The following is a 15,485-nucleotide window of genomic DNA, read 5'->3' on the forward strand; positions in this document are numbered from 1 at the left end:
CCACTGCGCCACAAGGGAAGCCTTTTTCTTGATTCTTAATGCCAGGAAGCTAGCGTTCTCTCTGAGTTTTATTTTCTTGCACTATTGTGCTGTCCTGTGTGACTGGGGCTGTCTTTGGGGATAAAGCAGCAAGAGAAAAGAAAGAAAAAAAAATAACAGGGATCACCCACACTATTTGAACAGTGGTGGTCCATTTCACTGGTTTCTCTGGTCAGAGAGAAAGATTTTGCGGGGGGTGAATTTTAGATGCTTGTGTTGCCGCTGCTTCTGTGACAATGCAGCCCAGTGCTTGGGGCTGATCTCAGGGCAGAGCTGGGAGAGAACAGAGAAAAGAAAGCATGTTAAAAAAAGAAGTGGGATTTCTCTTACACGTCTGTCATTCAGGAATTGCTGTTCCTGGTCTGGTTAGCAAGAGGTGATTTCACCCAGGCTATGAGTTGCTATTCACGTTTTGACTTTAGTCCTCAATCTGCCTGCTGTTATTTACTGTTTAGACTCTTCAGGTATTTGTTTTTTGCATTTTGTCTAGAGTTTTTGGTTGTAATCAGTGGGAAAGGTAGACTGTAGTTAGTTCAGTTTGGCTAGTACCAGGCACCCGATGTCCCATGATAGTCCTGAAGAAGGATAAAGGGAAGGAATTGAGGGATAGCAGGAGGCCCAAGAATGCACATACATTACGCTGAAGTTGATGGAAGTCAAAGAAAATAAGTCCAATCTTGAGACAGACCATTGTTGAAGAAAGAAGGTGGAAGGTGCCAAAAACTCCTTAACCAAGGGAGGCTGGGGCCAAGTATGGTCTTGATTATAACCCCAGCCTCTAATTCTTCCTGTGCATGGAGTGACCGATGAGAATACATCCCATGCTGTGCAGTGATGAAAGCAGTCAGCATGACTCCACCACAGGCATCAAAGCAGAAATATTTACCTTCAAATTCAGAAATTTTATTCATTTAGTGTTTTACTTAGGAATGTTTGGAAACATACAGGTTTTTAGTGAGATTTGGAAAGAACTAGATTTTTTCCTTTGACCTTCTCAGTTTTCACTCAGGTATTTTACAGCAAGTAAACATGATTTTGAATGAAATTCACTATGTAAAAACCACATTTTCCCAAAAGTAGGTGAAACAATGAAAATGCAGAGACCACTTCCCTTTATTTGCTATGTGTGTTTCACAAGATCAGTGTAAGTGGAATTCCGGGACAAGGATTAAGGTTTCTTTCTGTTTTGTTTTTAAATTTTATTTATTTATTTATTTTTGGCTGTGTTGGGTCTTTGTTTCTGTGCGAGGGCTTTCTCTAGTTGCGGGAAGTGGGGGCCACTCTTCATAGCGGTGTGCGGGCCTCTCACTGTCGCGGCCTCTCTTGTTGCGGAGCACAGGCTCCAGACACACAGGCTCAGTAGTTGTGGCTCACGGGCCCAGTTGCTCTGCGGCATGTGGGATCTTCCCAGACCAGGGCTCGAACCCGTGTCCCCTACATTGACAGGCGGATTCTCAACCACTGCGCCACCAGGGAAGCCCAGGATTAAGGTTTAATGTGCAGTTCAGTTTGCGCTGAGAGTTAGGGCTATAAAGAGGTCAAGCGTCAGTCTGTACTGAGTGTAGTGGACACCTGCTGGGTGTTCTTCCATTTCTCCCTTCATGATGGGGCCACCCTATGGCCACACCCTTCAGGCCGCCCTATAGTCCAATCTGATCCCTTTCTCCTAGAGGCCATTGAATGGACCAAGGCAGATGCTTGATCTAAGCTGGGCCATCCAGAGTTCCTCCAGGAATATGAATTAGGATGGATGTAAAATATGCAGATTTGAGACTCAGGGGTGGCCACCTTCTGCCCTGCAGTCTAGAGATAGAAGAAGGCCAGCTGTGCAGAAAAAAAAGCAGGCTCAGAGAGAAACAAAACTGAAAGAGAGAGAAAGAGAGAGGGAGAGAGAGAGAAACTCTTGTTCTCAAAAGTTTTCCACCGTTTGGTTCCAGTCCTTCTTGACATTCAGTTGTATACTTGCCCATGGGTCACATGAGACATCAGTTCCTGGATTTTTGTATAATTTTCTCTTTTAACTTAAGCTAGCTTGAGTTGATTTCTGCTGTCTATATTCAAAGAGTATAATGGGTCAGGAGTTAATCTATGACTGTGCCCAGGTACCAGGCTGAGGTCTAGTTAGGAAGAATATTTGGTAATGGGGTAACAGAATTAAGTCATCAGGCCCCATGAAATCAAACCTAGAACTCAAGTTCATTTATATTTATTTTATTGGCAATTAATTTCCTAGCTTGGAAATTTCTTATGGGCAGAGACTTCCTAGTTCATCTTTGAATTCTTTCTAGAGATCATTCATTCATTCAGTAAATATTTATTAAGTATATACTACGTGCCAAACACATAATAATTTAAAAAATAACAATGATAATAATATAAGTCATCATTTGAAGTACCTGCCTGAAACACACTCTTTTATTTAATCCTTATAACGCCCTGTACATTAAATAGCCTAGACCCAAATTTCATATAAGAATACTGGTGAAGCTGTGATCCAAAGCCACAATTAGTAAATTGTAGAGCAAGGATTCATACTCAGAGCTGTCTGACTCTAAAGCTTATGCTTGTAGAAAGAGTGAACCCAAAGACATTTGGGCGATGGGGTATTTGTACAACCTGTAGCCCTAATAGTGGCAATCCTGTAAATAACAGCAGTGGAAAATCTTGCCTTTGAAAAATGAGTCACTGAGTTTGCTAAATGACAGAAAGTCTGGTTGTTAAAAGGAAATATGATGAAATGTCTCACTCATCATTTATGTGGACAAGTTCTGAGGACTGCACTGAGGTTCTTTGTAAGTGTGATGCAAGAAAAAAGAAAGGTCTTGCAAAAGAGCTTGTTTATGCCAGCTGCAATAGGCTGAATAGATGTTCAACCATTTGCTATTACAACATTTTGTGGATGAGAAATACAATGCTGTTTTCTTAACATGATAAAGAATAACACATTCAAAACAATGTCCAGCATTATAATAAAATAGTGGAACACAGAATGCATTCCCAACAAAATTGTTTACAAGGGTGCCTACTTTCACCCTTCTCACTTAACAGTGTCCTGGAAGTTCTGTTGTTTTACCTCTTATCTTTGAGATCTATCTTATTTTATTCATGCACTTATCACAATCTTCCATAGAACAGGCACTCACTGGAATTTAAAAAAATTTTTTTTTGCTTGGTGTATATTTTTTTCTCGCAGACTGGGTTCTCAGCTTCTCTTTGGCATGTTGTGTTTCTCTTTCTGTTTTCTGTAGTGTACATGGCTGATTCTAGCTTGCTTGTGTTGAACGTGGACAGGTCTTTTTTTTTTTTTTTTTGCGGTGCGCGGGCCTCTCACTGCTGTGGCTTCTCCCATTGCGGAGCACAGGCTCCGGACGCGCAGGCCCAGCGGCCACGGCTCACGGGCCCAGCCGCCCTGCGGCATATGGGATCCTCTCGGACCAGGGCACAAACCCATGTCCCCTGCATCGGCAGGCGGACTCCCAACCACTGTGCCACCAGGGAAGCCCCAATGGACAGGTCTTTTGAGACCTTCAGTTCTCTCTGAGACACTGATGGTGAATTCTCCATGACTTCTTCCATCCCTGACGCTTGCATGTCTCACCTCCAACCTACAGGGTGGAGCTAAAATTTGCTTTCCATCCACCCTTCTGAGACTGAGGGCAGAAAGAGTAGGAGCAGACCTCCACTGCGGCTGTATGCAGCCTTTGTAACCTAGGTTTTACTCTCCTGAAATGATGTTACAAATCTGGTACCAGGAATTAATCCACCTTGTTGGCCATGCCTCCTGTTCTCATGGTGAGATACCACTGGATTCCTGATAGTTCCCTGGGGCTCTTCCTGTTTCTAGCGAGATCTTGAAGTTGGAGTCTACACTGTGAGGAGTGTTTCTTTGAGCTGCTTACTTATTTCTTGAGTCTGTTTAACCACAGGCTGGGGAGTATTAGTGAGAGGTCTCAGGAATTTGTCCAATCTCCTTCTTTCTGGGTTCAGTCGTGGCGGGTAGAGGGCTGCAGTGGGCTCAGAAGCTGAGCTTTGACCTGTCAGAATGTTTTGTCTCTTTCCTCAATAGCCACATTTTGAAGTTTATAACTTGTAGTTATACCCCTTTTCCTATTCTGTTGCTGCTAGTGAATTTTCAGAGGTGCTAGTTTTGTGTGTGTGTGTGATGGTCATCTGACAGAGCAAACAGGTGAGACAATATAAGAACACATTTTCAAAAATAATAATTTATCAGTGGGATGGGCAGCTAGCCTTACCAGGTGATAAAAGGTATTACAAAATTATAGCAATTAAAATAGAATATTGGTTTGTGACCACCTAGAGGGATGGGATAGGGAGGGTGGGAGGGAGAAGCCAGAGGGAGGAGATATGGGGATATATGTATATGTATAGCTGATTCACTTTGTTATAAAGCAGAAACTAGCACACCACTGTAAAGCAATTATACTCCAATAAAGATGTTAAAAAAATAAATAAAATAGAGTATTGCTGGCATATGAATAGAAAGATTAAAAAGTTTAATATGTGATTAAAAAAACAAACAACCTAATCCAAAAATGGGCAGAAGACTTAAATAGACATTTCTCCAAAGAAAACATACAGATGGCCAAGAAGCACATGAAAAGCTGCTCAACATCACTGATTATTAGAGAAATGCAAATCAAAACTACAATGTGGTATCACCTCACACCAGTTAGAATGGGCATCATCAGAAAATCTACAAACAACAAGTTCTGGAGAGGGTGTAGAGAAAACGGAACCCTCTTGCACTGTTGGTGGGAATGTAAACTGATACAGCCACTATGGAGAACAGTATGGAGGTTCCTTAAAAAACTAAAAATAGAACTACCATATGATCCAGCAATCCCACTACTGGGCATATACCCAGAGAAAACCATAATTCAAAAAGACACATGCCCCCCAATGTTCATTGCAGCACTATTTACAATAGCCAGGTCATGGAAACAACCTAAATGCCCATCAACAGACGAATGGATAAAGAAGATGTGGTACATATATACAATGGAATATTAGCCATAAAAAGGAATGAAATTGGGTCATTTGTAGTAATGTGGTTGGATCTAGAGACTATCATACAGAGTGAAGTAAGTCAGAAAGAGAAAAACAAATATCGTATATTAACGCATATATGTGGAACCTAGAAAAATGGTACAGATGAACTGGTTTGCAGGGCAGAAATTGAGACACAGATGTAGAGAACAAATGTATGGACACCGAGGGGGGAAAGTGGCAGAGGGATGGTGGTATGATGAATTGGGAGATTGGGATTGACATATATACACTAATATGTATAAAATAGATAACTAGTAAGAACCTGCTGTATAAAAAAATAAAATAAAATTTAAAACAAAATAAAATAAAAAGTTTAATATGTGATAAAAGAAGCTTTATACATTTTGGTTATTTAGAGCAAAGGAATATTCTTCGCTTTTTCCTCATACATGCTTGAAAACTATTGCAAAAAGATCAGATAGTTAAATCAACTGAAAGTAGAACACAAAACTATTAAAAACACTCTAAATGTACATAAAAGTGGCTATCAAGTCTCTAAATGGGGAAACAGACTCTCTGAGATGAGAGAAGAAACAATAGAGGAAAAGATAAACAGATGTGATGCATAAAGCTTTAAACGTGCTTTTTAAAAAAATATATAAGGCAATTATTTTCAACAGAATTACAAGACAATCAATTTGCAATAAATGTTACACGTTAATACCTTTACTATGAGGGGGTCAAACAAATTAGTAAGAAAAACATAATGTCGCCAATAAACACATGGACAAGAACAAGAAGAGACAAGCCACAAGATGGAAAAAATAAATGAATTATAAATTTATGCTCATGCATTTTCTCTCTAATAAATACAAATTAAAACAACAAAGTTATGCCATAACATTTTCAACTATACAACCAATAAAAGATTGTTTTAGGGAATTCCCTGGGGGTCCAGTTGTGAGGACTCTGAGCTCCCACTGCAGGCGGCCTGGGTTTGACCCCTGGCTGGGAGCTAGGATCCCACAAGCCGAGCGGCCAAAAATAAACTGATTTAAGTGGTAATATTTAATGTGGATGTGGAGACATGAATTTGATATCTTTATATAATTTTGCTGAGGTTATTAATTTTACAGCTCTTTAGAAACAAATTTTTCACATTTTATCATGGACATTTAAAATGTTCATACATTTTGCCCAGTAATTAAATTCCTGAGATTACGTGTGAAGGAAATAATCCTAAATGTAGAAAAAAAATCTCTAGGTGCCAAGATATTTATTGCAGTATTATTCATAAGGAGAAATATTGGAAACAAGCTAAATATTCAAAAATGGAGGGATGGTTAAAATTATAGTATGGTTGCATGATGAGATATTTTACGTCCATAATCAATGATATTTTCAAATAATTTTTAATTACCCAAGAAATGCTTATATAATTGTATTAAGCAAAAAAAGGATATAGGTTGTGGTGTATGATTATAAATACAGTATGTATAGAAAAACAGTGGAAGAAAAACCCGCAAAAATACTAAAAAATACAGTTATCTTTTGGTGGTGTAATTGACAGTACTTAACAGTACTCGTTTCTCCTTCTTATACTTTTTTATTGTCAAGACTCTCAGTTACAAGTAAGAGAAACCCAATACCAAACAGCGTGAGCAAAAATAGGAATTTATTTGTCAAGTAACCAAAAATTAGGGGGATAGAGCATTCTTGAGTCTAAATCCAGGGACTCCATTGACGTGGTCATGAGTCTAACTGTCCTCTCATTTTATCTTATCTCTGCTTCGTTTAGCTATTGATAAAATTTTTTCCTTGCTGCAGACCCTGGCTTCTTTTGTGAGACCAGATAAGTTGACTGAAAAAAATTTCTAATTCTGTCATTCTTATAGATCTCTATTCCAGAGCTAAAGAAATGTTTCCTTTTCTGATGGATATAGATCTAGCTCCTCTGTAGTTTGTGATTATCTTGATTAGGCCACGTGCCCACCTTGATCTAAGGCGCACATACCCACCTCTGCTGTTCATAGTGGGGTCAGGGAAAACGTGTGCCTGGAGTTAGTCCCACCTGAATCACTTTCAGTGCACGGTCCACGGAAAGAGTGCTTCTAATATGTGAGGAAAGACACCATTTTTTGTATAACCAACAAGTATCACTTAAATAAATTGAAAAAAAAACCCTTGATTTTTGAGAGCAAACTATCACCACCCACCCATTTCCACCTCCACTCTCTCCTCATTGAAGGAAAAAAAATCCAGCATTATTCAGATTTGACTGGTAAGAGTATGTCATTTTTGGCATCTAAACTCAAGGAACAAAACCAATGCATTAAATTAACAAAAAAGCAATAATTCTTATAAATGAAAGGGATACACAGTTATAAGTTTGGAAGTGTCAAACCTAGCAATAAAGTGAAAAGCTATTTAGAGGTAAAGCTCATAATACTGGAGAAAAAATTAAGTCCTGAGTTCTGATAAAGGAAAACCAAGTTTCTAGCTAAAATGCTGACCCATCCTCAAAAACAAACAAACCAATCAAACTAAAGCAAAACAAAACAAAAAACAGGAGAGTGGGCTTCTGTCCAGCAGCACAGTGTTAGGGGTTCTGATAGGTATTTGGGGACCATTCCACTCACTAGGCTTTCTGCATAGCATTTTCTTGCCAAGGGAACTGCTATTCTCATGGGAACAGTAGCTGAAGGCTTATTAGGTAAGTAAGCAGTACTGGAGGCCAAGACTCAGGACAGTCTTACCCCATGGAATCATTCATGTTAATTATTGCATCAGTAGTTTTTCTTTTCATTGCTTAGTAACGTTCCATTGCATGGATATAGCACAATTTGTTTATCCAGCCATTTGTTGATGGCCATTTGAGACTTTTCCAGTATTTGGCTATTATGAATAAATCTGTTATGAAACTGTGTACAATTTCTTTTTGTGGACATATATTGCTATTTTTCTTGAGTAAATACCTAGCAGTAGAATTTATGGGCCAAATGGTAAGGGAAAATTTAACTTTTTAAGAAGCCATCAAACTCTTCCAAAGTAGTTTTACCATTTTAAATTTCCGCAGGCAGCATATGAGAGTTCCAGGTGCTCCACGTCCTTGTCAACACTTATTTTCAGTCTTTTTACTTTTAGCTAGATTAGTGTGTGTGAAGTGAGAGTTCACCTTGTCTTTTTGTTTTATTTTTAATTAATTAATTTTTATTTTTTGTTGTCTTATGTCTTCGTTGCTACCCATGGGCTTTCTCTAGTTGCGGCGAACAGGGGCTACTCTTCATTGTGTTGAGCAGGCTACTCACTATGGTGGCTTCTCTTGTTGTGGACGGAGCATGGGCTCTAGGCACATGAGCTTCAGTAGTTGTGGCACACGAGCTCAGTAGTTGTGGCTCTCAGGCTCTAGAGTGCAGGCTCAGTAGTTGTGGCTCACGGGCTTAGTTGCTTCGTGGCATGTGGGATCTTCCCGGACCAGGGCTCGAACCTGTGTCCCCGACATTGGCAGGTGGATTCTTAACAACTGCGCTACCAGGGAAGTCCTGTTTTGCTCATTTTAAAATTGGATTGTTTGTCTTATTATTGAGTTGTGTTTATATATTACAAATACAAGCCATTTATCAGATATATGCATCATAAATATTTTCTCCTAACCTCTGGTTTGCTATTTTATTTTCTTAATTGTGTCTTTTGAAGAGCAAAACTTAAAACATTTGATGGAGTCCAGTTTATCATTTTTAAAAAATAGTTTTATAGTTTCTTTATATGTACTGAATCCTTAAGAATTTTTTGCCTATCCCAATGTTGAAAAAAACTTTCTCCTGTGTTTTTTAAGATAGTTTTATTGAGATATAATTTATATGCCATACAATTCGCTGACTGTAGAGTAGAATTCAATGATATTTTAGTATATTCACAGAGTTGTGCAACCATCACCACAATCTAATTTTAGAATATTTTCCTTCCCCCTAAAAGAAACCCTGTAACCATCAACAGTCATTCCTTAATCTCAAGCCAATCTTATCTCTCATACCTCCCAGTCTAGGCAAACAATAATCTACTTTCGGTCTCTATAGATTTGCATATTCAGAACATTTCATGTAAATGTACTCATAACCTGTGGTCTTTTGTGACTGGCTTATTTCACTTAACATAATATTTTCATGGTTCCTCAATACTGTAGCATATATCAGTACTTTATTCCTTTTTTATTATGGAATAATATTCCATTGTATGGATATAAGCCTATTTTATTCGCACATTCATCAATTGATGGGTATTTGGGTTGTTCCCACTTTTTGGCCATTGTGAATGCTGCTGCTATATATGAATGTTCATGTACATGTTTTGGTGTTGGTATATGTTTTCATTTCTCTTGGGTATATATCTAGAAGTAGAATTTCTGGGTCAAATGGTATTGAATTTTCAGCACATCTTATGCAGATTTTGTTATATCTATTTTTAAGTATTTCGTGTTTTAAATAGTATAATTGGCATTGTTTCTATAAATTCCAATATCCAGCTGTTCGTTGCTAGTACATGAAAGTAAAATTGGTTTTTGTATATTGGTCTTGTATTCTGGGACCTTGCTAGACTCACTTATTAGTTCTAGTTGCTTTTGTCGTGGACTATCAGGGATCTTCTGTGTACAGGATCATGATTAATTTTATTTTTTCCTTTCTAATATATGCCTTTATTTTTCCTTTTCTTCCTATATTGATTTAGTACAATGTTGAATAGATATGGGGAGAGTGGATACATTTCTCTTGTTCTTGAGAAACATTAAGCATTCATTCTGTCACCATTGAGGATGATATTAGCTGCAGTTTTTTTGGTTTTTTTGTTTTTTTTACATAAACCCTTTATCAGATTGAGGAAGTTCCCTTCTATTTATAATTTGCTGAGAGTTATTTTTTAAATCATGAGTGGGTGTTGCATTTTTTAAAAACAAATTTATTTATTTTTGGCTGTGTTGGGTCTTCATTGCTGCTCTCAGGCTTTCTCTAGTTGTGGTGAGTGGGGGTTACTCTTTGTTGCGGTGCGCAGGCTTCTCATTGTGGTGGCTTCTCTTGTTGTGGAGCACAGGCTCTAGGTTCACGGGCTTCAGTAGTTGTGGCTTGCGGGCTCTAGAGTGCAGGCTCAAGTAGTTGTGGTGCATGGGCTTAGTTGCTCCGCAGCACGTGGGATCTTCCTGGACCAGGGCTCGAACCCGTGTCCCCTGCATTGGCAGGTGGCTTCTTAACCACTGCGCCACCAGGGAAGGCCCAAGTGTTGCATTTTTGCAGATATTTTTAGGGGGCAGGGGATCTTTTAAGATGATCATATGATTTTCCTTCCTCTCTCTGTAAATATGGTAAATTGCACTGATTACTTTCCAAATGTTAAACCAACTTTTTTTCCCCCTGGAATAAACCTCATTTGATCATGTTGTAATAGCCTTGGTATATTGCTGGATCTGATTTTGTTACTGAACCGTACTTGGGTCCACTTGTTTGCAGGCAGTAAAGCCAATCTACTGACACCAGGTTGTGGTGAAGGAAAGTGCAACATTTATCGCAAGGCCAAGCAAGGAATAAATATAGTGGTCTGGGTTGCTGTAACAGAATGCCAATAGACCAGGTGACTAAAATAATAGAAATGTATCTCTCACAGTTCTGGAAGCTGGGAAGTCTGAGATCAGGGTGCCAGCATGGTCGTCAGGTCTGGGGAGGGTCTTCTTCCTGGTTTGCAGATGGCCGTCTTCTTGCTGGATCCTCACATGATGGAGAGAGAGAGATCATCTCTCTTGTCTCTTCTAATAAGAGCACTAATCCCATTCATGAAGACTCTACCCTCATGACCTAAATAACCTCCCAGAGGCCCCACCTTCAAATACCATCCCACTGGGGATGTAGGCTTCAACATACGAATTCTGGGAGGACACAAGCATGCAGTCCATAGCAGGGTATCACAGTGATCTATCTGCATAATATTTATACCTAGAAATCAAACATGTTGGCAGATGTGTATATAAATGGAGCAAAATGTCTGCCTCTTTTGGAGAATTTTGTCAGGGCCCAAATAACTTGGAAACTTCAACTCTGGGCTGGTTGTCTCAGTATTAATTACAGCCAGAACATGGACATGAGAAGAATGCCTCACAGACCCATGCATGGGTTTGAATGATGTTATTAACCGAGTAAACTTTATAAAATCCAGGCTTATGAAAGCTTAACTGTTTTCTATAATTTGAGCTTGTAAAAAACTTCCTTAATATTCCACTGCTGCACACACACAGCTGTTGACTGTCTGAGGTCTGGCACAGGGTGAGTCAGTATTCAGTTAGGAGTTGAAGTAGCAGCTCTTTCTCAGATTCACACATTCCTTTTGACTTATTGGCAGCAAGATATTATCTGGTTCATAGTCTTGCTTACTTGGCAGACACATTTATTTTAGTAAATAGGAATACCTTAAATCTGAGTCCTAAAGACAAAGACCTTACTGTCTTCCTTATTCATGACAAAATTACAGCTACAAAAGGGAAGCATGAACTCTGGTATTCAAATGAAGAAAAAGTTCTATTGAGTTATTTTCCCACCCTGGAAAACTTTCTCTCAGAGAACAATTTCATGATGGATGGTTCTACGAGGAATGCTACAATGCTGTAAATGTCTGCACGCCAAACTGCTTTCAACGAGCGAATGTTTTCTCTGGAAAATGGAAATTGTGACCCAGTCCAGGCAATAGCATACTCCCTGTCTTCTGTAATAAAGGGAAGGTTCACTGACTGGAACTCAGGTGTAACAGAGATAGAAATATGCCTGCTTTCCCAGATACAACAAAAGAAGCTACCATTGTCCCCCATCTTTTCCTACTATAGTGCATGGTCATAAAAAATGCATATTTATTGAGAGATGTCTTTATTTATTTATTTTCTAAATAAATTTATTTATTTTATTTATTTATTTTTGTCTGTGTTGGGTCTTCATTGCTGCACGTGGGCTTTCTCTAGTTGCGGTGAGCGGGGGCTAACTCTTCGTTGCGGTGCGTGTGCTTCTCATTGCGGTGGCTTCTCTTGTTGCAGAGCATGGGCTCTAGGCGCGCGGACTTCAGTAGTTGGGGTGTGCAGGCTTAGTTGCTCTGCAGCACGTGGGATCTTCCTGGACCAGGGCTCGAACCTGTGTTCTCTGCATTGGCAGGCAGATTCTTAACCACTGTTCCACCAGGGAAGCCCAAGAGGGACGTCTTTAAAATGTGTAGGGAGTTACAGCCCTCACAGTGAACATGAGAACTGAGATGTGAATCTGTTTCCTTTGCTGGTGTTCAGTTATCTTTCTTGAACATGAGCTTTTCCCCTGGCTGAGTATCATCCACTCTCTGAAGATGGATATTTTCCCTTCAGTATAGACACTGATGCAAGCCAAGTATTTTGGATATACTCAAAATTCTTAAAAAAAGGACTGTCAAGGGTAATTTTAAAGAATCTGGCTATTGTCTTCAGCACTGTGACAGAGACTACTGGAACTCACTGATATCTGCATGCTCCTCTGTATCTCCCAGGCTCCTTGTGACTACCTTGGACCTATGAGGAGGTCTGGCCAATGGAATGTAAGCAGAGATGGGTGCCCCTTCCAGGCTGAAATAATAAAGTGCCTCATGTACCTTCCCACACGCTGTGTTCTCCTCCATAGTGGGAGTAGAGGCCAAAGGTTAATGATGGATGGATGATGGTAGAGTCACAAGATGGAGGATTCTGTACCCCAGAGCCACATTTTGGAGGAGAGCTTCCATAGAGAGCTCCCCAACTTATATCAGACTATGACATGAGTAAGAAATAAACCTTTACTGGGCTTCCCTGGTGGCGCAGTGGTTGAGAATCAGCCTGCCAATGCAGGGGACACGGGCTCGAGCCCTGGTCTGGAAAGATCCCACATGCCGCGGAGCAACTAGGCCCGTGAGCCACAACTACTGAGCCTGCGCGTCTGGAGCCTGTGCTTCGCAACAAGAGAGGCCGCGATAGTGAGAGGCCCGCGCACCGCGATGAAGAGTGGCCCCCGCTTGCCACAACAGGAGAAAGCCCTCGCACAGAAACGAAGACCCAACAGAGCCATAAATAAATAAATTTAAAAAAAAAAAAAGAAAGAAACCTTTACTAAGATTTATTGTGTTGTGAAATTTTAGGGGTGATTTATTACTGCTGCTAGCATTTCTTATTCCTATCGATGCCAACTTCTCATTTAAACTGTCACTCCCGGGTAAACTCAATACTCCCTCCACGTTTCCTCAAGATGAAATACAGCAAGTTCTTGAATGCAGTCCTGGAAGTAAACATGTATTTGTCAAAGATCTGATATCAAGTTTTTTGTTCAACTTTCTCATAACTTTGGTAAAAAGATTTATCCTGCTAAAAAGTGATCTTTAAGATACTTTATGTACTATTTTGGGAATATACTATGATAACATTTGCTGATTCTTGATTTATACAATTAAGTTAAACATATCAATTTCATTGTGTTCTGAAATTAGTACTATGACTTTCAGATGTCTCTTAGATACCTTTGAGAAACCTTGTCTTCTTCCCAGGGTGACAGGCATATAATAACTAGATGGCCTTGAAATGTAACATAGTGATATTTTTTCTGGTCATCCACTTATCCATTCAACAAAACTGTATTGACCACCAACTATTATGCAGAAACTGTGCTGTCCAACTTAGCAGCCTCTAACAATGTGCGGACTCTTCTTTAAATTTAAGTTTAAATTACTCTAAATAAAATAAATTAAATTAAAAATTCAGTTCTTTAGTAATATCTACCACATTTCAAGTGTTTAATAGCTATATGTAACTAGCAGCTATCTTACTGGACAACACAGAGGAACATTACCATCATCCAGAAAGTTTCACTGGACAGCATTCATCTAGAAAAAAGATGGATACAATATTCATAATTTCCCTTTAATGTAATCATTGTTTCCATCAAAATGATAAAATATGCTTTAGGCTGCCAGAGAAGTCAGGAAATCTGTGTATTGGAGATAACATTTGAACTTATTCTTAAAAGATGAGAAGGAATTTGCTATATTCCAATAAGAGAGAAGAGCAGATACAAAGTCAAAGAAGCATAAATGGGCTAATAAGGGAAGGTGAGAAGTTCAATGTGACTGGAGAGAAATATATGTAAGAGAAAAGAGCAGAGATGAGGTTGGGTGTGGCAAGAGCAGGCAAAGTAGAGACGGGTACAGTAGAGAGTTTGGACTTCATCTTTTGGTGATGGGAAGCCAAAAAAATCTTTTAAGCAGGAGAATAATAACATCAGACTGGCATTGTATGAAGGTCACTTGCTGGTAGTATTGATGATGAAAGATCAGATTGGAGGCTATGGGTCCCAGCAGGTGAAGACAAAAGCAGTAGCAGTTGAATCGAAGAGGAAAGCCTCAATTTTAGAGATATTTCTATATTAGAATTATAAAGTTAGAATGTACATAATTTAGACCAACTTTTTCTGCTTAATCAAGTGGAGTGTCGGAAGGAGCCAGTGAAAGGAGAAGTAAGACTGTGTGTTACATACGGGTGTATGTCTCAGTCTCTACTCACAGAGAACAAACAAGCATAGATTTTGGCACACTTATCCATCCTATGACACTCAGGTTGTGCTCTTGAAGAAGTGGTGTGTACATAAGTTCATTCAGAGAACTTCTCTGTGTCCTCCCTAACATTTGGACATTTTGAAGTTACAAGAAGGCCACTCTTTCCTAGGAAGTCTATTTCATTAAAGGGACTCTTTTGATGTTACCTCTGTGTTGAGAATTATTACCTTTTAACACATTTATTTTGTCATCTAAACTTTCCATTCTGTACTGTGAGTTATTTTAACACACGGCACATCTATCTATGTTGAGGGATGATGCTATGAGTAGTAACAGGTGAGGTGTTTGGAATTTACGTAAGCATGAGCCTTACAAAAATGTCTTCTAAAGCTGAGGGGTGCTGGTTGATGAAGAGCTTTTGGGAGCAGATGACTGTTGATAAGAGCCTCGTCCCTCAATTCTGATGAGATTTTGGATTCACTTTTCAGTCTACCTAAGTAAAATTTCAGGTTGCTTATGGTTTCTCAGAGAAGAGCAGGAAGAGTTAACACTGGAGTCAGTTGGTCAGTTTAAACAGAGACACCACTTCCCTTTGTCATTTTATCGCTGAGCCTGGTTTCCTCCTCTACTGGGTAAACATCCTTTTCTTATCCCTGTTTTTCCTCCAAGTCGGCACTTTCCTAATGATTTCCTGTTTCTGAGAAAAATCTTACTGAGATCAAATATGAAATCAAGCGGGAAGAATTAGTAAGGCCTGCCATGGCAAGAGATTTTGAAGTCCCAGCATATGTCTGGGTTATGGGAAGTTCAGGAATTAGAAGAAGGTGGAATGTCCTCAGCCTGCTATCCATTCCCTCCCCACAGGACTG

The sequence above is a fragment of the Pseudorca crassidens genome, chromosome 5 (genome assembly GCF_039906515.1).
Source record: "Pseudorca crassidens isolate mPseCra1 chromosome 5, mPseCra1.hap1, whole genome shotgun sequence".
Lineage (NCBI taxonomy): Eukaryota > Metazoa > Chordata > Mammalia > Artiodactyla > Delphinidae > Pseudorca > Pseudorca crassidens.